Source organism: Panthera tigris, chromosome B3, assembly GCF_018350195.1.
Source record: "Panthera tigris isolate Pti1 chromosome B3, P.tigris_Pti1_mat1.1, whole genome shotgun sequence".
Classification (NCBI taxonomy): Eukaryota; Metazoa; Chordata; class Mammalia; order Carnivora; family Felidae; genus Panthera; species Panthera tigris.
Genome location: NC_056665.1, coordinates 116,521,156 through 116,544,215, shown reverse-complemented (window position 1 = coordinate 116,544,215; position 23,060 = coordinate 116,521,156). Strand labels below are relative to the sequence as shown.

Here is a 23,060-nt window from a genome sequence, read left to right as displayed (position 1 = left end):
TTCTCATGTTTCAGATGAAGAAACGGAAGCTTAGAGGTTCCTGTCCTGCCCAAATTTAGAGTACAACAAACCCACGTAATCTGACTCCACTCCTCTTTAAAGAAAGTGTTGAAAAAGGTAGCTATGGAGAGCCAGACAGAAGCTGTGTTTCCTGGCCCCATTTGGGGCAGCCTCACCCATTGTCTCCAGGAAAATGGCTACCAGTGGGTCTAGGCCAAAAATGCAAAACATTCTTAGTGTTAAATCCAAGAATGCTAGGTCAGTTGAACATATACAACAAACACACAAAAGCACCTTTTTTGTAGTAATTCTAACCAATTATAATGGGCCCCTGCATCACTTCTGAGTCCAAAGCAGGACTTCTGAGAACAGAAGTCGTTATTCATCATCTGTTAAGTACTTATTGGGTAACTTCTATGTACAAAGCCCCGGACTGGGTTCTGAGACACGCTACTGATAAAACTATCTTGTTTGCAATACAGCCTAGAGCAAGGTCAGCCAACATTGTCCGTGAAGGGCCAGAGGCAAATATTTTAGGTTTTGTGAGAGATACGGTCTCTCACAGCTTTTCCGCTTGGCTGTTATAGCTTAAAAGCAGTCACATACGAGACAAACTTCTGAGAACAGCACTTGGAACTAACTGTATATTACCTGGGAGCACCTTTCCTTCGGTAGCTCTTTCCTCCCCCCACCCCGGCCTTCCCCCACTATAGCACCCTACATAGCCCTAGCCCCTTTAAGCACTTAATAAGTGATGGCCTACACAGCAGGATTAAACAGATGAAATCTGTTAACCACGAGAAACCCTGACCTACGTACTCCATTACTTAGCACCAGGAGTCCCATCAGATAGACAGGTGACAATTAGGTTAGCCCTTATTATTACTTTGTTAAAAGTCAGTGGGTGTTGAAATGACTTAGCCAGTGTTTTATGGATACAGTAATCATTCCGGATATAAAATGTCCATGTCTTGTGTTCCAACACAGTGAGAAAGAGAAATTGAGAGACAGAAAGAATGAGGGAGGAGAGAGAGAAACACAGAGAATGGGGGGGGGGGGGGAGGGCCAGGTGGGGAAAGGCCCAGAAGCAGTGGTGAGAATTGGTGGAGGTCGGGGGGAACCCCTTTGATTGTGATTCTAGCTTATACACTGATTACTATATTTGTTAAGAGCTTTTGGATCCTATGGAAAAAAGAAACTAAAGTAACATTTAAGAAACTCTCAAGTCCTACTGACTATCATCATTAAAGAGATTTCAAGGGACAAAAATTTCTCCTATTCTTAATCTGCAGAATAACCCTGACACTGAGTCTCAAAAAACCCCTTGAAGTATTTTCTCGCTCTTGTAGAGGAATCTGTCTGTGGCTCTAAATAGTCACCTCAATCAGAAGCCCAAGGTTTGACAAATGAAGAAGTTGAGGTCTTGAGATAATCCTGTGTAGGGACCTCCTTATGATTAAACTTCACACTGACCACTCTATTCCATAGGGACTCGGTGAGGAGGTAAGCATGATGACCTAATTCTATAGGTAAAAAAAAAAAAGAGCCCCTTGTACCGTCATTTCCAGACAGGATAGAATAACAGCCAAAAAAGTAAACAAAATAACAATTTTCTGTGTATCATAAAATAAGGGACAGTCATCCCAAGAGACAGCGAGCCCTACGATAGTCCTTGCTTATTGTCCTCAAAGAGTTTCCAAGCTGTGGTGCATGGAGGAGAAACCTAAGCGGAACCCAGCGGCGTGACTCCTGGTTTGAAGAGACAGAGCAGAGGCGCACCTGGGTGGCTCCATCAGCTACCCGTCCGACTCTTGGTTTCAGTTCAGGTCATGATCTCATGGTTCCATGAGTTTGAGCCCTCAGTCGGGCTCTGTGCTGATAGTGCAGAACTGCTTAGGATTCTTTCTCTGCCTCTCTCCTTCTCTCAAAATAAATAAATACACCTAAACATAGAGAGCAGAGTCTGGTAGAGACCGAAATAGTCAGGGCTGGCAGGACAGAGCACCAAAGGAAGAGCTCTGCACAGAGCAAGAATCCTGGAGATCTGCGGAGGGTCTGCTCTGAGTACTCGTCAACATACTGATCATCACATTCGTGGGAGGAGATTACCCAAGGCCACGGAAAGGACCACACTAAAAGACGACAAAGAGGAGTGGAAAACGTCAGAATTGGCAAGAAAATGGGTTGACTACTCAGAAGGGTCTTGGCACCTTCCGGTACCTCCAAAAGAATCTTAAAAGCAAAACCTTGGGGCGCCCGGGTGGCTCAGTCGGTTAAGCGTCCGACTTCGGCTCAGGTCATGATCTCGCGGTCCATGGGTTCGAGCCCCGCGTCAGGCTCTGCACTGATAGCTCAGAGCCTGGAGCCTATTTCAGATTCTGTGTCTCCCTCTTTCTCTGACCCTCCCCTGTTCATGCTCTCTCTCTGTCTCAAAAATAAATAAATGTTAAAAAAAATTTTTTTTTTTTTTAAAAAACAAAACCTTGAAGGATCAAACTATTTCTAAGTAGCTTAATTGTATCTCAGAACTAAATTTACGATATTTATTAAATAAATAAATAAATAAATAAATAAGTAAGTAAGTAAGTTTAGGATATTTTTTGGAAGAGAAAAATATTTCACACTCAATGTAAAGTTCACAATTTGTAGCATCCAACCAAAACTTAACAGCTATCGAAAGAAGCAGGAAAACATGACCCGTAATAATAAGAATAATTAATCAAAACTGACACAGATGTCAGAATTAACCAACAAAAATATTAACAACAGTCATAACTACATCCCATATGTTAAAAAAAAAAAAAGGAGACTCATGGAGGAATAAAATGACCCAAATTGAACTTCTCTTTTTCTTTTTAAGTTTATTTATTTATTTTGAGAGAGAGGGAAAGAGAGAATCCCAAGCAGGTTCCACACTGTCAGCATAGAGCCCAATGCAGGGCTTGATCTCACAAACCATGAGATCATGACCTGAGCTGAAAACAAGTTGGTCACTTAACCAACTGACCCATCCAGGCATCCCCCAAATTGAACGTTTATACATAAAAACTATCATGTCTGAGGTTAAAAAAAGAAAAAGAAAGAAAAAAGAAAAAAATTGGATGGGATTAATGTCAATTAGTCATTTCAGAAGAAAAGATCAGTAAACTTGAAGACATAACAATAGAAACTACCAAATGAAATAGAGAAAAAATAAATTTTTAAAAATGAGCTGGGACAACGTTAAGTGTCCTAATAAAAATGTAATTAAAGTTAAAAGGTGAATATTATCAGACTGATGCAGAAAAACAAGATGCAACTAACTATATGCTCCTTATAATGAACACTCATTAACTATAAAGACATAAATAAGTTAGTAAAAGAATAGAAAAATGTATATAATGCTAATCAAAAAAAAGCTGGAGTGACTACATTAATATCAGTAATATTCAGAGCAAAGCATATTATCAGTGGCGAAGAGGTCATTTTTTAATGACGGGATTAATTCATCAAGATGATATAACAATAAAAAGGGTTTATGCATCTAATAATAGAGCTTCAAAGTCTATTAAATAAATGTTGATAGAACTTCACAGAGACACAGACAAATCTGTAACCATAGAAATTTTCATACCTCTTTCTTGATAACCAATAGAGATAAAAATCAGTAAAAGTAGAAAAGGCTTAACACCAATCAAGCAGCTAGACCTAAACTGACACTGCACCCAACAATAGCAGAACTCACATCTTTTTCAAGTACACAGGAAAAATTTACCCTGAGAAACCAAATTTTGGGTCATAAAATGTGTCTCAATAAATTTAAAAGGATTGATGGGGTCTGGCAGGGGGAAATGGGTTATGGGCACTGAGGAGGGTACTTGTTAGGATGAGCACTGGGTGTTGTATGTAAGTGTTGAACGATGGGAATCTCCTTCTGAAGCCAAGAGCACGCTGTATACACTGTATGTTAGCTAGCTCGACAATAAATTATATAAACACAAAAAAGGATTCAGTTCATGTAAGGATTATTCTCTGACAGCAGAATTACATTACCAAGGTTTCTGGAAAATCTCCAATTATTTGAAAATGAAATAACGTGCTTCTAAATAATCCGTGAATCAGAGAAGTAACCAAAAGGAAATTTAGAAAGTATTTTCACCTGAACAAGAATGAAAATACAGCATATCCACATGTAAGGAATGCGACAAAACCATTTCTTGGGAGAAATTTATAACTTTTTATCTTTAAGGTAGTTGACACACAACGTTGCATTAATTTCAGGTATATTACATTTGATTCACCTTCCTTTTATGTTGGGATTTGTTCACCACAAGTGGAGCTACAGTCTGTCACCATGCAATGCTATTACATTGCCACTGACTGTATTCCCTGTGCTGTGCCTTTTATTTCCATGATTTATTTATTCCATAATGGAAATCTATATCTCCTATTGCCCTTCCCTCATTTTGCCCACCCCCACCCCCTTATCTTTAAATGCTTCTATTAGGAAAAAAACCACAGGTATCCTACCAATGACCTCAGTGTTCACCTTAAGAAACTAGAAAAAGAAGGGCAGAAGAAATGAAACAATAATGGTTAAAACAAAAATCAGTGAACTAGAGAGCAGAAACACAACAGAGAGAAATCAGTAAAATTAAAAGCTAATTCTGTAAGATGGTCAATAAAATTGATAAATATCGAGCCAGACTAATCAGGAAGAGAAAAGAAAAAAAAAACCCCATAAATGACCAAAATCAAAAATGAGAATGGCTTCTTCACTATAAATTCTGCAGATACTAAACAAATAATAATGAAATATGGTGAACAACTTTATGGTAATAAATTTGGCAATTTAGATGAAATGGACCAAATATACTTAAAATGAAATAGACAAATTGAATAACTCTGCATCTAAAAAGAACTTGAGGGGTGCCTAGGTGGCTCAGTCAGTTAAGCATCCAACCGTTGATTTCAGCTCAGGTCATGATCCCAGGGTCATGGGACTGAGCCCAAGTCAGGCTCTGTGCTGGGTGTGGAGCCTGCTTAAGATTCTCTCACTCTGACCCTCCCCAATTTGTGCTTTCTCTCTCCCTCTCCCTCTCCCTCTCCCTCTCCCTCTCCCTCTCCCTCTCCCTCTCCCTCTCTCTCCCTCCCCCCCTCTCTCCCTCCCCTCCCCCCTCCCTCTCTCTCTCGCCCTCTCCCTCTCCCTCTCTGTCTCAAAATAAGTAAATGAATAAATAAATAACTTTAAAAAGTAGTTAAAAACTTTCACACAAAGAAAACCCCAGGCCCAGATGGCTTTACTGATGAGTTCTACTAAATATTTAAGGAAGAAATAATACCAATGCTACACGAACTCTTCTATAAAATTGAAGGGGAAGGAATACATCCCAATCCATTCTATAAGTTTCAGTATTGTTCTGATGCCAAAACCCAGACAGATTACAGTAAAAGAAAAACTAAAGATCAAAAATCCCTCATGAACACATATGCAAACATTCTAAACAAAATTGGATCAAACTGAATCCAACAATGTATAAAAAGTACAATAACAGTAGAAAAATCAATCGATGTGGATCACCCATTAACAAACTTTCTAAGTTATTTAAGAAGAAAAACCATATGATCATTTTACTAGATCCGGGAAAAGCATTGACAAAGTTCAGTATCCATTCCTGTAAAAAACAAAACAAAACAACAACAACAACAACAAACATGAAAAACCTCAGCATACTGAGAACAGAGGGAACTTTCTCAACGAATATCAATAATTTAGAAAAACTTCCTACTAACATAATACTTAGAGGGAAAACATTCAGTCTTTCACCATTAATACCTAGAACAAGACAAGGATGTCTACTCTCACCAATTCTATTCAACATTGTACTTGAGGTTCTAGTCAGTACAGCAAGAGAAGAAGAAATAAATTGCCCAGACTGGAAAGAAATAAAGTTGTCTTTATTTGTAGACATTTGGTATAGTTATTTAGAAAATTTCTTGGAATCTATCTTTTAAGGCTAGTAGAATTAAGTGAATTTAGCAATGTTGCAGAATATATAGAGATCAATATTAAAAATCAGTAATATTTCTATTTACTAGCAATGAACCAAAAATTGAAATTTCTTAAAATGATCATCTACAGTAGTGTTAACCATGAAATGCATAGGAGTAAATCTGACAAAGCATGTTTAAAACATGGGCATTGAAAGCTACAAAAATAGCTCAGGAAAATTAAAGAAGTCCTAAATGAACAGAGATAAATGCGTTGTTCATGGGTTGAAAGACCAAAATTGTTTAAATGTCAGGTTTCCCCCCAAATTGTTCTATAGATTCAATGAAATCCCTGTCCAAATCTCAGCAGGTTTTTTTGTAGAAATTCACAAGGCAATTTTAAATTTGGTGGATAAATGTAAAGGATCTAGGCTAGCCAAAAGTAACTTTGAGAGAGCTAAATTTGGAAGGGTAACACCGTCTGATTTAGAGACATAAAACTACAATAACCAAGACAATATGGCCTTGACATAAAAATTAAAAAATAAATGAATGGCACAAAATAGAGTCCAGAAATAGGCCCACACATATATGAACGACTGTGTTTTGACAAAGTTGCAAACAGACAGTCCCCAAATGGTATTGGAGAGTGCCTGGGTGGCTAAGTCCATTAAGCGTCCAACTTCAGCTCAGGTCAGGTTCAACTCACGGTTCATGAGTTCAAGCCCTGCTTTCAGGCTCTGTGCTGACAACACAGAGCCCACTTCAGATCCTCTGTCCCCCTCTCTCTCTGCCCCTCCCCACTTGTGTGTGCATGCATGTGCTTTCTCTAAATGATAAATAAATAAATAAATAAATAAATAAATAAATAAATAAAAACATTTTTAAAGACAACTGGAAGACTGAGGAAAGCATTTGCAAAGCATATTATGTGGTAAAGGGCTTCTACTCTGTATGTATGAAGAACGCTTAACGTTCAAAACCATGAAAACAACCCGATTTTTTGGTAGTGGACAAAGGATTTGAATAGACACATCGCCAAAGAAGGTGTGTGGATGGCAAATAAATGCATGAAACGATGCTCAGTATCATCAGCCATTAGGGAATACTAATTAAAACCACAAGGAAATACTATTACTCGTTCGAATGGGTAAAATGAAAAAGCGTGACCATGCCAAATGCTGGTGAGGAAGCCGAAAAACAAGAACTCTCATACACTGCAGGTGGGAATGCAAAATGGTAAATCAGTTTGTCAGTTTCTTCAAAAGTTAACTCCTACCATATGACCCATCCACTCCAATCCTTGGTCTTTACCCAAAAGAACTAAATGCAACCAAAGTCCATACAGAGACTTACACAAACTTCTCCATGAATGTTCGTAGCAGTTTTATTTGTAACAGCCCCAAACTGGAAACAATCCAAATGGGCGACAAGCAAATGAAGCAACAAATTGTGGCATATCCATCCGATGGAATGAAAAAGTAGTAAATGATTATTAATACATTCAATATGGAGGAATCTCAAAATAATTATGCCAGCTGAAAGAAAAACATACATGATTCCATTTATATAAAATTCAAGAAAATGTGAACATCTGTAGTGATAGATCGATAGTTGCCTAGGAGAGGGTGCAAAGGGGCAGAAGGAAGAATTTACAAAGAGAGAGGAAGAGACTTTTGGGATTGGCGGGTATGTTCATTATCTTGATTGGGGTAAAAGCTCACAGGTGGATTTCTATATCGACACAGTTCATTGGACACACTAAATATGTACAATTTATTGTATACCAATTATGCTTCAATAAAACTCTCTTTTTAAACAGATCTCTTATTTCAAATGAATAGGGGTAGGATAGAGGAAGGTGTAGGTCACTAAGCAAAGCAGAATGAAAAAGAAAATCTCATCCCTGGAAACAGTGTGAACAGGAAGCAATCTCTTTGTGAAGCTTTCCTGGCTGCCTGCACAGGACTCTTCCTCCTTCCATGGCATTCCCTGGAGCTCCTGCTGAGCTGGCATCCAGGGTTTGTCATCCCATTCCCAAGAAGGATCACCCTGGCAGCGACTTCTTCTCTTGGTTTCTCTCTTCCTTTTCCTCTTTATGGAGCCTATGTCAGTTTGGGATAGGAGATGATTTACTAATTCACATAAAATTGTGGGGGGTGAGGGGGAATCAAACAAGTGAACATGAAAAGCAGCTCACCATGCCGTCTCCTTCAGCTCCACCCACTCAATGTAGTTAATGTTTGCATTTTAAAAGAGGCAATGGCTTTTATCCAAAATAAACAAATATTGCGAGGAACTAGAGACAGCATCAAGGAAATACTCTGGGATTTCAGGGACTGGCTGACATCTGTTTCATACTTTAAATCAATCTCTGTAGAAATAATATCCCCTATGCCCTCTGCTCATTGGTTAAAACAAATTTATTTGGAGTCTGAAGAAAAGGGATTATTTCACAGCTTTGGCTGCTTTTTCTTCTCATAAAAATGCATGACTTTGTAGGTTCCAGATGGGACTGGAATCTATGAGGTCAAAATACCAGAAGAAATGCTTCTCTCGCTTTTATAAAAGCAAAATTCCCAGAAGTCTCATCTCCTAAGGGTTGGTCCCAAGAGAATGCTGAACTAATTTTCAGATCATGAATTATGTCCTGGGTATAAGCCCTATAGAGTGCACGAAGTGTTTATATGATATTTCAAATTCTCAGAGGTCATGGGTCTAGAGAGAGGACTGTTTTTTAAAGATGTCAGTTTTACTTTGGGCCTTAAAAAATATTTACTGTAGGAATGTTACGTGTCAAACCCTTTACTAACTAATAGGGACCAACTTGTGAATAAGATTTACCTTCCCTGGCCTTATTGAGTTTAAAGTCTACAAAGGAAGACATACCTCCAACAAGCAGTTCCAAGCATGATAAGTGTTAGAGATTGTTGTGGGCAGGTAAACCTGGAGAATCTAACCCAGGAGCACTAGAGAAGGCTTCCTGGAGGAGGTAATGTTTGAGACTTAAAGGATGATGAGACAAAGAGAGGGAAAGAGAATTTCAGGCCAAGAGTCCAGGATATGCCATGTTCTTGGAGGAGGAGAAAGCACATCATACCACAAAATCTTAGAGATGAGCAGTATGAATGAAGTACGCCAAGGGAGAAAGTAAATCAAAATGAGGCTGGGGAGATGGACAGAAGATAAATCTTTTTTTTTTTAATGTTTATTTATTTTTGAGAAAGAGAGAGAGAGAGACAGAGACAGAGTGAGAACAGGGGAGGGGCAGAGAGAGAGAGGGAGACATAGAATCTGAGGTAGGCTCCAGGCTCTGAGCTGACAGCACAGAGCCCCACACAGGGCTTGAACTTACGGACCACGAGATCATGACCTGAGTTTAAGTCAGACGCTTAACTGACTGAGCCACCCAAATGCCCCACAGGAGATAAATCTTACATGAACAGATAAAGATTTTTGGTCTTCAGCCAAAGCACCATGACAAGCCATTAAAAGGATCTGAGCAGTCAAGCGTCGTGATCAGATGTGTGTATCACATTCAGAACCTTACAGTTAACCTGAGATCACTCTATCACTGTATGTCCCTAGTGGGTGAGTTGGATCCCTGAACATCACACTGCCTGGGCTCACATTCTGCCTCTGTCCTTTACTAGCTCTGCAAGTAATCTAGCTTCTCTGAGCCTCCGTTTCCCATCCACAAAAGAGAGTAAAAAAGGGGGGTGCACCCGGCTGGCTTTGTCAGTAGAACATCCAACTCTTGATCTCGGGATCATGAGTTCAAGCCCCACATTGGGTTTAGAGATTACTTTTAAAAAAGAGAGAAAATAATAATGTTCTCCTCCTATAGAGCTGTTACAAATATTAAATCTGTTGGTACATGTAAAGTATTTGAAATTGTGCTTGTCATATAGAAAAGGTTCAAAAAATGATTTCCACTTGCATTTGTATGACTCTTAGGAATCTCACATATGTCTGCAAGTTCTACTCTATTCCCCTAGAAGCTATTTATCTTTTAGATTTCTCCGTCTCTTAGCTTTCTTCATCTCAAAAAAAAAAAAAATTGACACCTACCATTTATAGAATCCCAAATAACTACATCATTAGTATAAGGGTAGCCATGTCTGCCCCCACACAATCAGGAGACTATAAGGAAAATTAATTGTCTTGAACCTTGGTACAATGTAGAGGGAAGAAAAAAATCGCAAGGACTATAATGAGAGATAAAGAAGGACATTTTATAAAGATAAAAGGATGAGTTCATCAGGAAGACATAATGATCCCAAATTGTTATATATCTCATATTATTGTTTCAAAATACAGGAAACAAATTTGACAGAACTAACAGGAGAAAGAGACAAACTCGGAAATTTTAACACTTCTCTTTCAATGCTAGACCAAGTAGATTTTTTTTCAATCAATAAGAATACAGAAAAAATGAACACTATCAAGTGACTCCATCTAATTGACATTTCTAGAAGCCAACAACCAAAAAATGGTGGAATATTCTCTTAAGTGCACATAGAACATCCTCCACAATAGACCCCTGCTGGGCCATCTCAAAAATATTCAAAAATATTCAAAATATTAAAAGCATGCAGAGTATATGTTCAGACCATGACAAAGTTCAATGAGAAATCCGTAACTAAGGTATTCATAAAAGCTGCACATTCTAAAAATTATACAACATACTCCTAATGACCCATGTGTCAAAGAAGCAGTCATAAAAGAAACTATAAAACAGTTTAAATATGATCCTCAAAATACAACAGATGTGTAAGATTCATCACTGCTTAGAGGATAATTTATAAATGCTGATCTTAATAAAAAGGAAGGCTTAAAACAATGATCTAGATTAATAGCTAGACAAAGAACAGCAAATTAAACACAAAGCAAGTAAAAGGAAAAAAATGATAAAGGTAAGAACAGTAATTTAAAAATGGAAAATAGAGAAACAACAATGAAATTTTTTTTAAGTCAAACTTGCAGGGCACCTGGGTGGCTCAGTTGGTGAAGCATCAGACTCTTGATTTCAGCTCAGGTCATGATCTCATGGGTCATGAGATCAAGCCCTGCATCGGGTTCTGCACTGACAACACGGAGCCTGCTTGGGATTCTCTATTCCCTCTCTCTTCGTCCCACCCTCACTCATGCTCCTGTGCTCTCTCTCAAAATAAATAAATAAACTTAAAAAATAATAAAAGCCAAAATTGCTTCTTTGAAAATTTGATAAAATTGGTAAACACTGACAAGACTGAATTTTTAAAAAGAGAGAAAAAATGGGGCGCCTGGGTGGCTCAGTCGGTTGAGCGTCCGGCTTCGGCTCAGGTCATGATCTCTCAGTCTGTGGGTTCGAGCCCCGCGTCGGGCTCTGTGCTGACAGCTCAGAGCCTGGAGCCTGCTTTGGATTCTGTGTCTTCTCCTCTCTCTGCCCCTCCCATGCTCATGCTCTGTTTCTGTCTCAGAAATAAATAAACATTAAAAAAATTAAAAAAAAAAAAAAAAGAGAGAGAAAACCCTCAAAATTCCAGTATCAGAAGGTAACTACAAATGTTCCATACAGTAAAAGGATAAGCGATACTACAAACCTCTTTATGCCAATAATACAAGTTACCAAAGATAAAAAAGGAGATAGAAAATCTGTTAATCTGAATTTGTAAATAACCTTTCCACAAAGAAAACTTCACACCTAGATGGATTTCGTGATGAATTCTAGCAAACATTTAAGGAAGAAATAATTCCAATGTTAAAAAAGAACTCTTTCAAATAATAGAAGAAACATTTCCCAATTAATTTTTATGAGGCCCGCTTAGCTATAACAAAACTGCAAAGATATTAAAACAAAAAGAAATTACAGAGCACTATCACTCAGGAACATAAGCTTTAAAATCCGTAATAAAATGCAAAATGAATCCATCAATATATTAAAATGCTAATCCACCATGAACAAGTGGTTTTTAACCCAGAATAATTTGATGGAATCTTTTAAAACAAAGTCAATATGATTTATCGAATTAACAGAATAAAAGAAAAAAAAAACATGTAATCCCAGAGGGAAAAAAAAAGCATCTGACAAATTTTAACACACATTTATGATAACTTTCAGCAAACCAGGAAAAATGGAAACTTCCTCAGTCTTATAGAGGGAATTTACAAAACATTGGCAGCAGTGATGGTTACACAACAATATGAATGTACTTTATGCCAACAAACTGGACACTTAAAAATGGGTAAAATGGTAGTTTGCATCAGAATCCCTATGTGGGCTCTGCTCTTAGGGAACCCAACCTAAAAACGCTGTCACATCACAGTAATAGACTTTAAGACAGAAATGCTAACTAGAGATAAAGAGGGTCACTTCATAATTTGTAGAGAAGATTCTATTTACCAGGAAGCTCTAAAAACATTAAATTTGCAGGGTGCCTGGGTGGCTCAGTTTGTTAAGCATCTGACCCTTGATTTTGGCTCAGGTCATGACCTCACCGTTCGTGGGTTCAAGCCCTGCATCGAGCTCCGCACTGACGGGTAGCCTGCTCTCCCTCTCTCTCTGGCCGTCCCCCTCAAAATAAATAAATAGACATTTAAAAAAAGAAAATAAAAACATTACGTTTTTATGCATCCAAATAAGGGAAAAATTGACAGAACTATAAGAAATATGTCAACCCATTACCCAATGATTGATAAAAACAAGCAGTAAAGATATAGAAGATTTGAACAACACATTTAAGTTGGCCAGTCATTTAGTTTCCATTTTTGCTTCATGCGAAACATTTGGAACAACATTTGGACCACTGCTTTGTCTCAAAACAGGCTTGAATCCCACAAAGTATGTTTCCAGCTTCCTTTGTCAGTTAGCTTCAGTTTATATTCTGCCAGTGGGAGGTACTGGTCAGAGATCATAAGGCAGGAGGAAAAGGGAAGGCCTTTTTTGTTCTCTTTCTGTTTTTGATGACAACTCTATTAGCGGCAATCCATGTCACTGCTGGATGCTGGGCTCCATCATCTATCACTGTGCAGGCTCCTACCTGTGCAAAGCAACAGCAGTGATCCTAATGGCAGTAGTGGGTCCTTTAGCATCCTCAGATGTACAGGGATACTGGGCTTTTGGACAAAGCCATCTTTACTAAGCTCCAATGCCCCACCCTTCCTTCCTTCCTTCCTTCCTTCCTTCCTTCCTTCCTTCCTCCCTCCCTCCCTCCCTCCCTCCCTTCCTCCCTCCCTCCCTCCCTTCCTTCCTTCCTTCCTTCCTTCCTTCCTTTTTTCCTTCCTTCCTTCCTTCCTTCCTTCCTTCCTTTTTTCCTTCCTTCCTTTTTTCCTTCCTTCTTTCTGTCTTTCTGTCTATCTGTCTATCTGTTTGCTCTTCTAAAACATTTGTAACCAATATCCTGTATTAAATTCTCTCTGAAATACCTAGAATGGTTTCCAACTTTCCTGAGCGGATACTGACTGATACACCAAAACACTGTCACACCGCACTCAACCCGGCAGAATCTACTGCCTTTTTAAACACATGTGGAATATTTCACCGGATCATCAGTAATTGAAATCATACAGCAAAGGTTCTCTGATTACAACGCAATAAAACTAGAAACAAATTGTAAAGTATAACCAGAAAAAAATGTGATAACAAAGGAACTAAAGAAGTAACAGCTACTATGTAACAGCTTATACTTACATTGCTCTTTACTGTGTGCCAGGCTCTACTTAATCTGTACAAAAATCCATTCAAGATAGACATCATTCTTATTTTCTACATTTCCCCCAAAGAAACCAATGCTCCCAAGGAGTGATTTACCCAAACTCACACAGCTGGCAGTGCTGGATTCAATCAGTAAAGCCATAGATTCCACACTTGTAATCCAAATGCTGGACTGTTTCCCATCATAAAGGAAGTTAGAACTATTTCAAGATGAATGATCATAAAAATAACAGTACATATTACAACTTAAGAAATAAAATAAAACAGACTTACAAGGATATTTATAACCTTACATGCTTATGTGTATATATATGAAAAGAAACAAGGCTGGAAATTATTGAGCTATAGGTAGAAAATGAGGTAAATATTTAGAAATAGGCTAGCAAGATCATATCAAAGGCAAAGGATGGAGGAAAATAATAAAAATAAATACAGAAAATAATGAAATGGCAAATAGAGAAAATCAAAACCAAAAGCTGATTTCTTAAAAACTCATAAAATTGAAAAAAAAAATCTCTGGAAAGACTCCTAAGAAAAGTAATAAAAAGCAAAACAAACAATACTAGGAATAAAAAGGAAAACAACATCCAGATGATGCAGCCATTAAAAAAATAATAATGAGATATACAACTTTGTGCCTATACAAATTTGGAACTTTAGATGAGATGGGTAAATACTTAAGGTAACTTACCAGAAATGATGCAAGAGAAAATAGAAAATCTGAATGCCCTCAAACCATTAAGGAAATTTAATCAACTTTTTAAAGTCCCGCAAAGAAAACTTGAGCCCCAGATGGCTTCCTAACTCATTCTACCAAACAAATTTAAATACACATAAAATAGTCTTATGCAAGCTGTTACCAAGTATAGGAAAAGAGAGATCACTCCCCTATTTGTGTTATAAGGCAACATAATCTTGAACCCAAAATATGACAAGTAAAACACAAGAAAGGAAAATTATAAATCAATATTTCTCATGAGCATAGTTGGGGGGTGGGAATTAAGCAAAATATTAGCAAACCAAATCCATCAAAGTTAGAAAAACAAGACGCTGTCCTAAGCAAGTTTGGTTTATCCCAGGAATGCAATTCTGAATTCCCACTTACTTTCTTTCAGCACCTTAAGATGCTCCTCCTCTTCTTCCTGGCATCTGTAAGTCCTGATGAAAAACCCGTAGTCCTTCGAAATGTTTCCCACTATAAGCAATGTGTTGTTTTTTTCTGGCTACTTTTAAGATTTTTTTTTCACTTGTCTTCAGTCTCCAGCAGTTTTTTATTATGATGTAGCTGGACATAGATTTCTTAACATTTATCTTGTTTGAGGTTGGCTGAGCTTCTTGAATCTGTAGATTGATGTCTTCAGAGACGTTTGGGAAGCTTTCAGCACTATTTCTTCAAATATTTTTTTCTGTGACATACGCGTTCTTCTTATGTTCTAGGACCCTGTTAGACCTTTTTGTATTGTCCCATAAGTCCCCAAGGCTCTGTTCTTTTTTTTTCCCAATCTTTTTCTGTCTGTAATAATTGGATAATTATTACTCTATCTAAGTTCACTTAGATAGCAAGTTCACTAATGCTTACCTTTGTCACGTCCACTTTGCTGTGGAGTCCACCCAGTGACATTTTTATTTCACTTATTGTATCTTTAGTTCTAAAATACACGTTTAGTTCTAAAATACACATTTCCATACATATTGTCATTGTCTTTTTCCATACACATTGAGATTTTTCTGATTGTTAGTGTGCCAAATCATTTTGTATTGTATTCTGGACATTTTTAATACTATGTTATGAGACTCCATGTCTTGTTTAAATACCATCAACAACATTGGTATTTTTGTGTTGCCAGGATATAGATCTGTTTGGGTTCAGGCATCAAGTGCTGACCAGTCTTCTGTAGAATGTAATGCCATTGTTCTGTTTTCAAAGTCTTTGCACTGTTATTGATATCTGTCAGTTACGACTGCCACCCATGGCTAGTCTGGGACTTCGGTGGTGGCCTGCCCAGTAACCCATTCTTCATGTCTAGGGTGTGCTATTAGGGTCAGGTCCTTGTATGCACAACTTGAGGGTGAAGCCAGGAGCTTTATGGGACTTTTTTCCCAAGTTCTCCCACCCCGGTCACATTTCTGGTACTTTCTGCTTTCCAGCTGCTCCTCTTTATGGTCTGCAGTCCAGAAAACTGGGGCTTTTTTTATTCTCCTCTGCTGCATATTTCCCGAAACTGCACCTATAACAGAAGTTAAGTAGCAGAAAGTCAGAGAGACAGAACAAAATGCAAGTTTACTTTACTCACACTTTTGGTACCACAGCTCCTTTGATCAGGGAGGAAAGTTTCCCTGTTTCAGTTTTAGGTACTTGCAGGTTCCACTGCTGCCGCTGTCACTGTTCTTACCACCACTGTCACAGGATTGCTCTGGGGCTAGAGCACAAGAGAATGGAGAAAACAAAGAAGATTTCTCGATATGTTAGGAATCCCCTTTACTGCTCTTCAAGCCAGAACTAAAGGACTTCTACTGGAGTCCTCATGAACATGCGTTGGTGTCTACTTTCTGGCTTCAGGGCACCTTGAGTCCTGGCTGGGGGATAACAGAAGAAAAGGGGGCAAAATTCATCACTGATATGGTGGTTCTTGAAATTCTGGTCTTCTTCCCCAATCTTCCTACTATCATTTACTTTTGAGAGTCCTCACATATCAGTTCCAAGCATTCCATCCTCTGGGAGTGACAAGAGCTTACCAGCAACTCGAACTCTGGCCATCTCGCTCTTTGTCATCGTCAAGACCAAGATCCTTGCCAACATTCCAGTTTTTATGTCTTCATCCCAGTCGATAAGAAGGAGGAAGAGACAAAGAATGCATACCCTCACTGTAAGGACACTTTCTAGAATCTCACACAACCTTGTCTTATTTTCAGAACTTTGCCATGAAGCCTCGGCAAACAGCAGAGTGGGTTTTATTCTAGATAATCATTTGCCTACTTGAGAAATGGCAGCTGTGTTAATAAGAAAGAAGAGAATTAATATATAGGGGATAAGTGGCAGCCTGTCACCAGTGCCTTTTCCAATTTCTTGCCCAATCCTTCTCTCTTAAAAACACCTCAAGTGTGCACAGCACTGAAATAAGGCTTAATGTGTTATAGAAGATGGAGGATTCTTGTAGAACAATCCAGACTGCTCTGCATTTTCCACTCCCTACAGTAGCCTGTGAGGGATGTCAGAGCAATGGAGACTTATGAGTCAGAGCAGAGGGTGATTTTTGCCACTTCTCCCAGCAATCCCCCGTAGGCTTCACTCTCTCTGTACGTCTCTTTGGATTTCACCTGAGTCTGATCAGAAGAAGTTGGCACATGCTGACCCTTTGACCACTCTTTTCTTTCTTTTATTTCCTGGCAACCTCTAGCCCTGGTTTTCTACCTTCCCGAGAGCCTCATCCTGAACCCATTGGCCAGCCTCTTGGCAGTCTGTTGGCTCTCAGGAGGCTTGGGAAGAACGTGGAGTTACTCTGATTCTTTTCAGTAAGAAAGAGTAAGATGTATTTATTGTAAGATCAAAGAAAGGAGTTGATAGGAAGAAAGAGTGTAAAGAATAATTTAAAACCAAAGGGGAAAAAATAAGAGATTCTTCATGAGAACAATTAAGCTATTGATTTAGGCAGACATTCTTCTGAAAAGATATTTCAGCCTCTGGCACTCACTTGGGTATGTGTGTGTGTGTGTGTGTGTAGTTTAATACGTTTTATTAGTTAGAGGTGTAACCTCCTTAAGTTTGGCCCTGGGCTACTTCTGGCCTCCTCCAATAAGATCTCTGATAGTATACAATTGCCAACATGCACAAATCAATCGTCACACTTTCTTCCTCTTCCCATAATCTGGAGCTTAGTTTTGTAAGCTCCGCATTATTCATCATATTTCATTTATACCAAGCTTCCCTCCCTGCCGTAGCTGGACTCTTTGAGGCCCAGGAGTTTGAATATCATTCCTTGAAGACAGGCTGGCTGTGTCTCAGAGGGTAAAGCTTCCCTGCATTCGTCTGAGCCCTTCATCTCCTAGGAAGCCAGTCCTGGTCCACTGGCCCAACCTACACTTTCTAGAATTCAATTTTGAAAATCTCTGTAGCACTAATTCCCAGCCTTAGCTGCACATTACAGTCACCTGAGGCTGGTGTAATTGTTGAGTCAGAAACTGTTACATTGGAACTTGGGAAACAGGATCCAGGTGTTCGCATTTTTTTTTTTTTTTTGGCATTTAGTGAGGTATGATTGACAAATGAAAACTATATATTTAAGGTTTCTGAGATATTTTGATATGCATATACATTGTCACATGGTTTCCGCAAAAGTCAGATAACGTACTCATCCCCTCACATAGATATCTTTGTTGTTGTTGTTGTTGTTGTTGTTGTTTTAGTGAGAACACTTACGGTCTACTGTCAGTCAAGTACATAATACATTATTATTAGCTATAGCCATTATGTTGTGTATTAGATATCCAGAACTTAATTCATTCATCACCTGAAATTTTATACCCTTTGCCAAACATCTCCCCTTTTCCCCTACCCTGGTAACACATATAAGTGGGATAATGCAGTATCTGTCTTTCTTTGTTTGGCTTATTTCACATAGCAAAATATCCTCCTGGTTCACCCATTTTGTTGTACATCACGGGATTTCCTCTTTTATAGGACTCGATAATATTCCACTGTGGGTAGGTAGATCTATACGTATCACATTTTCTTTATCCATTCTTTATCCATTCATCTGTCAATAAACACTTCGCTTGTCTCCATATTGTCTTGGCTACTGGGAATTTAATGCTGCAACAAACATGAGAGTTTGGCTATGTCTTTGAGGTAGTGATTTCATTTCTTCTGGATATATACCCAGAAGTGGGATTGCTGGATCATATGGCAGTTCCATTTTTAATTTTTCAAAAACCCTTCATACCGTTTTCCCTAGTGATTCTATCAATTTACATGTCCACCAATGGTACACAAGGATTCTCTTCTCTCCACATCCTCGCCGACGCTTGTCTTTTGACTTTTTCGTAATAACCATCCTACCAAGTATAGGTGATATCTCATTGTGGTTTTGATTTGCATTTTCCCTGATGATTAGTGATATTGAGCATGTTTTCATATACCTGTCCTATGTCTTTTTTTCAGAAAAATATCTATGAAGGTGCTTCCCCCATTTTTAAATGGCTTACTTGGAGTTTTTTGCTATTGAGTTTATGAGTTCCTTATGTGTTTTGGATAGTAATCCCTTATCAGATATATGGTTTCCATAAGTTGCCTTTCATTTTGTTGATTGTTACTTTCACTGGTGGGTTTTCTTCATTCTTTTTCATTCTTTGCCCCTTTTGTTCCTCTAACTGGATAATTTAAAAAAAATTTTTTTTACATTTATTTATTTTTGAGAGACAGCATGAGCAGGGGAGGGGCAGAGAGAGAGGGAGACACGGAATCAGAAGCAGGTTTCCGGCTCCGAGCTGTCAGCACAGAGCCTGATGCGGGGCTCAAACCCACGAACCGTGAGATCATGACCTGAGCCGAAGTCAGACGCTCAACCGACTGAGCCACCCAGGCGCCCCTAACTGGATAATCTTAAACTAATCTCTTAGTTTTTTCAGATTCCTTCTTTGGCTTGATCAAGGCTTCTATTGGTGCCCTTTAGGGTACTTTTTATTTCACTCATTGTACCCTTCAGATCTAGAAATTCTGTTTTGTTCTACTTTATGATTTCTATTTCTTTGTTGAACTTACCGTTCTGTTTATATATCATTTTCCTGATTTTGTTGAGTTGCCTATCTGTGTTATAGCTCACTGAGTTTTATTTAAATAATTATTTTGAATTATTTGTCCAGCAAGTTATAGATCTCCATTTCTTTGGAGTCAGTTACCATAAAATTACTGTGTTCTTTGGGAGTCTCCTGGTTCCTTGATTTTTCATGTTTCTGTAGCCTTATGCTGATGTCTATGCATTCAATATAGCAGTCATGTCTTCTAGACTTTATAAACTGGTTTCAGTGGGGAAAGACCTTTACCTATGGATTGGGTGTGGCAGTTCCTGCTCCAAGGAGGGCCCAGTGGTATAGTCTTGTGCTTCTGCATCAGCTGAGGCCAGTGTTTGCAAGGATTGCAAGGGTCCTCAGCAGCCAACACTGTAGGTGACCATAGCAACAGTAAGAGTTCTTGAGGTCTTTGATGGCAAAGGGTTCTGGGCTCTTCCTGATCTCTTTTTCTCCCACAGGGGAATTTGTGGCCAAGGGAATCCCTCTGGCACTAGTTCTGGCTTTTGAGTGTGTTCCCAGTGGTGGTGGCACTGGTGTCCGATATACAGACACCCGTCAGGCAGCCATGGAGCCATTGTCTAGAGCACAGACACATGCAAAGTTACAGTTGGTCCAGGTCCTCCCGCAGGTAGCTCCAGTGCCCTTGGGTGGGCACTTCCAGAGTAGCTGCAGAGCCAATGTCCTAAGCACTGGTGTGTGCAGGGTAACCATGGCTCTGGGGTTCAGGATGTAAATGTGCCCATTGAGGTGGTGGCCCAGTGCCCTAGACACACGTACTCTCAGAGTGGCGGTGGAGCCAGGGTCCTAAGTGGGGGTACGAGCAGAGTGATTATGGCTCCAGAGTTCAGGGTGCTGGCACACCTGTGGCTTTAGTTTCCCCAGTGTGGGCACACACGGAGGAGTCACAAAGCTGGAGTCCAGAACTAACTCAAGTCACAGGTTAGCCCACAGTGACAGCGGGTCTGGTAAATAAGGACAGGTGCACAGAGAAGCCATGGCCCTTGGGTCCAGTGCATATGCAGAGCTGGTTGGGAGGATGTCAGCCCCGCGTCCAGAATGGCATAATAGCAGCTCATTCTTGGGGCAAGGAAATGGTAGCATCTCCCTCTCAAAGGGGTCCATAAGCAATTATAATTGTTGGTTACGTGGTTAAGGGGTAGGTGTCTTCTTTGGAGAAGGCCATTGGGGTCCATACCAACAAACACTATGGGGTCCTCTGCTGTGACAGCTACAGGAAGTCTGTGGCTATCTCAGGGGCCGTTGAGGTACTCAATGACAAAGAGAGCCAGGGTCCATCATGAGCAGGCCACTAGGAAATGCAGTAGCACCTATGATATTGAAACCCTATTCTTCTATGTTCCTAACCATTTCCAGATATTTAAGCTATGCAGACCTCCTGAGCAACCCTTTCTATATAGTTATTCTCCATTTTTTGTTATTGTTGATGTTCCACTGTGTTGCTGCAAGTTCCTAGTTGGATTTGAGCCCTCCAAGGGCTATTTTTGTTCATGGATAGCTGTCTGATTGTTGTTTTATATCGGATGCAAAGACTGGTATCTTCTATTCCACCATCTTGCTGATGACTCTTTTCCAGGTATTAGTGATTTTTAGGTTCCTAGGCAATAGTGATCTGGTGGTAATATTTAACAACCAGTTCTCCAAAAGACAAAAATCTGTATTGGTATACCTATAAAAGCTTATTATAAATGTTAGTAATATAAAGGATGTGTAGTTCACAATTTAGCTATAAAAATAAAACATAATACCCTTTGTTGTAAATTCCACTTAGCCAATTAATTCCCACAGAATGCTTTCATTGATTTTTAGTGAATTCTTAGATTCCCAGTTAACACGTGGTTGCAGTTGAAAAATGAATGTAGTTCAGACACGAATGTTGGTTGATATTTTTATTTGTTAATAAGGAAAATGAAAGTGAAATGCAAAAAATGTCAGAATTTTACTTGATTGTCAAAACATGAGAGACTTTCAATGCTGGAGGTATATTTCCTCAACTTTTGTGTTATTCACAATGTAATGGTTACAAACAGGACATATTTTAACTTGATCTCTTTCTTGCTTCTTGAGGTGGGCCCGTATTGCTATAAACTTCCCTATTAGGACTGCCTTGCTATATCCCAAAGGCTTTGGACCATTGTGTTTTCATTTTCATTTGTTTTCATGTATTTTTTAATTTCTTTCTTGATTTCCTTTCCATTGACTCTTTAATAGAATGTTCTTTAACCTCCATGTATTTGTGGTCTTTCCAAGTTTTTTCTTGTAGTTGATTTCCAGTGTCATAGCATTTTGGTCAGAAAAGCTATTTCAATTTTTTTTGTATCTGTTGAAGCTTCTTTTGTGGGCTAATATGGGATCAATTCTGGAGAATGTTCCATGTGCACTTGAAAAGAATATGTATTCCTGTTTGGGGATGGAATGTTCTGAATATATCCATTAAATCCATCTGATCCAGTGTGTCATTCTAAGCCATTGTTTCCTTGCTGATTTTCCACTTAGATGATCTGTCCATTGATGTAAGTAGGGTGGTAATGTCCCCTACTATCATTGTGTTATTATCAATTAGTTCCTTTATGTTTGTTATTAACTGTTTTATGTATTTGGGTGCTTTCATGTTGGGAGCATAAATATTTACAATTATTAGATCTTCTTGTTGTATAGACCCTTTTATTATGATATAGAGCCCTTCTTCATTGCTTATTAGAGTCTTTGGCTTAAAGTCTAAGTTGTCTGATGTAAGTATGGCTACTCTGCCTTTCTTTTGACATCCATTTGCATGATAGATGGTTCTCCAATCCCTCACCTTCGATCTTCAGGTGTCTTTAGGCCTAAAATGAGTCTCTTATAGGCAGCATCTGGATGCGTCTTGGTTTTTTCTCCATTCTGATACCCTATGTCTTTTAATTGGAGCATTTAGTCCATTTACATTCCAAGTAATTATTGATACATATGTATTTATTGCCATTTTATTACTTGTTTTAGGACATACCTGTAAGTTTAATCTGCATTGTTGACATTTTTCTATCATCTTTTTAAGTCTAGATAACCAACAAGACAATAGATCAAGCCCTAATTGCAGTATTTGCCAGTTTGGATAGCGTAAATACTCCCACAATTTCTAGCTAGCAACGTGCCATCACTGAGCCCTGGAGTTGGGAAGACAATGAACAGGTATATACCATTATATAGCATTTCCACTATGCAAATACAACAGATGCAAATAACCTTGAGAGTACAGATAAGAGTAAAATAATTAGGAAGTGATAAGTGTTGTTTTTAATATAACTTAGTTAACTATACCTTTATATAATTAATTTTTAATAATAGGTATATTCAACTACTGGTTCACAAAATTTCCGAAAATTTCAGAATTCTTTTTTATGAGCTAGTATACGCCAGCTCCAAAACATACTTCTCCCAGACGGGTCCAATCAGTGAGCAGTCAGGATTGTAAACCCCAACGTAGGGGAAAGCAGACGTGATTCTGTTACTCTGAGGCCAGAAGGCACAGAGTGATCCCACGGCTTCCTCAACTGCTGGTTAGAGGGTAGGTGTCAAAGAGAATTGCCTTTATTTTGGACATTCGGTACCA

At 38.8% G+C, this 23,060-nt stretch overlaps 1 long non-coding RNA gene across 1 annotated transcript in view; it reads right to left on the bottom strand.

The window, feature by feature from the left end:
- LOC122239656 overlaps positions 1-23,060 on the bottom strand; it is a 49,861-nt gene that overhangs the window by 14,906 nt on the left and 11,895 nt on the right. The window contains exon 2 of the long non-coding RNA XR_006218974.1: positions 14,772-15,894. This is a non-coding gene — a long non-coding RNA (uncharacterized LOC122239656). The remainder of the gene's footprint in view (positions 1-14,771; positions 15,895-23,060) is intronic.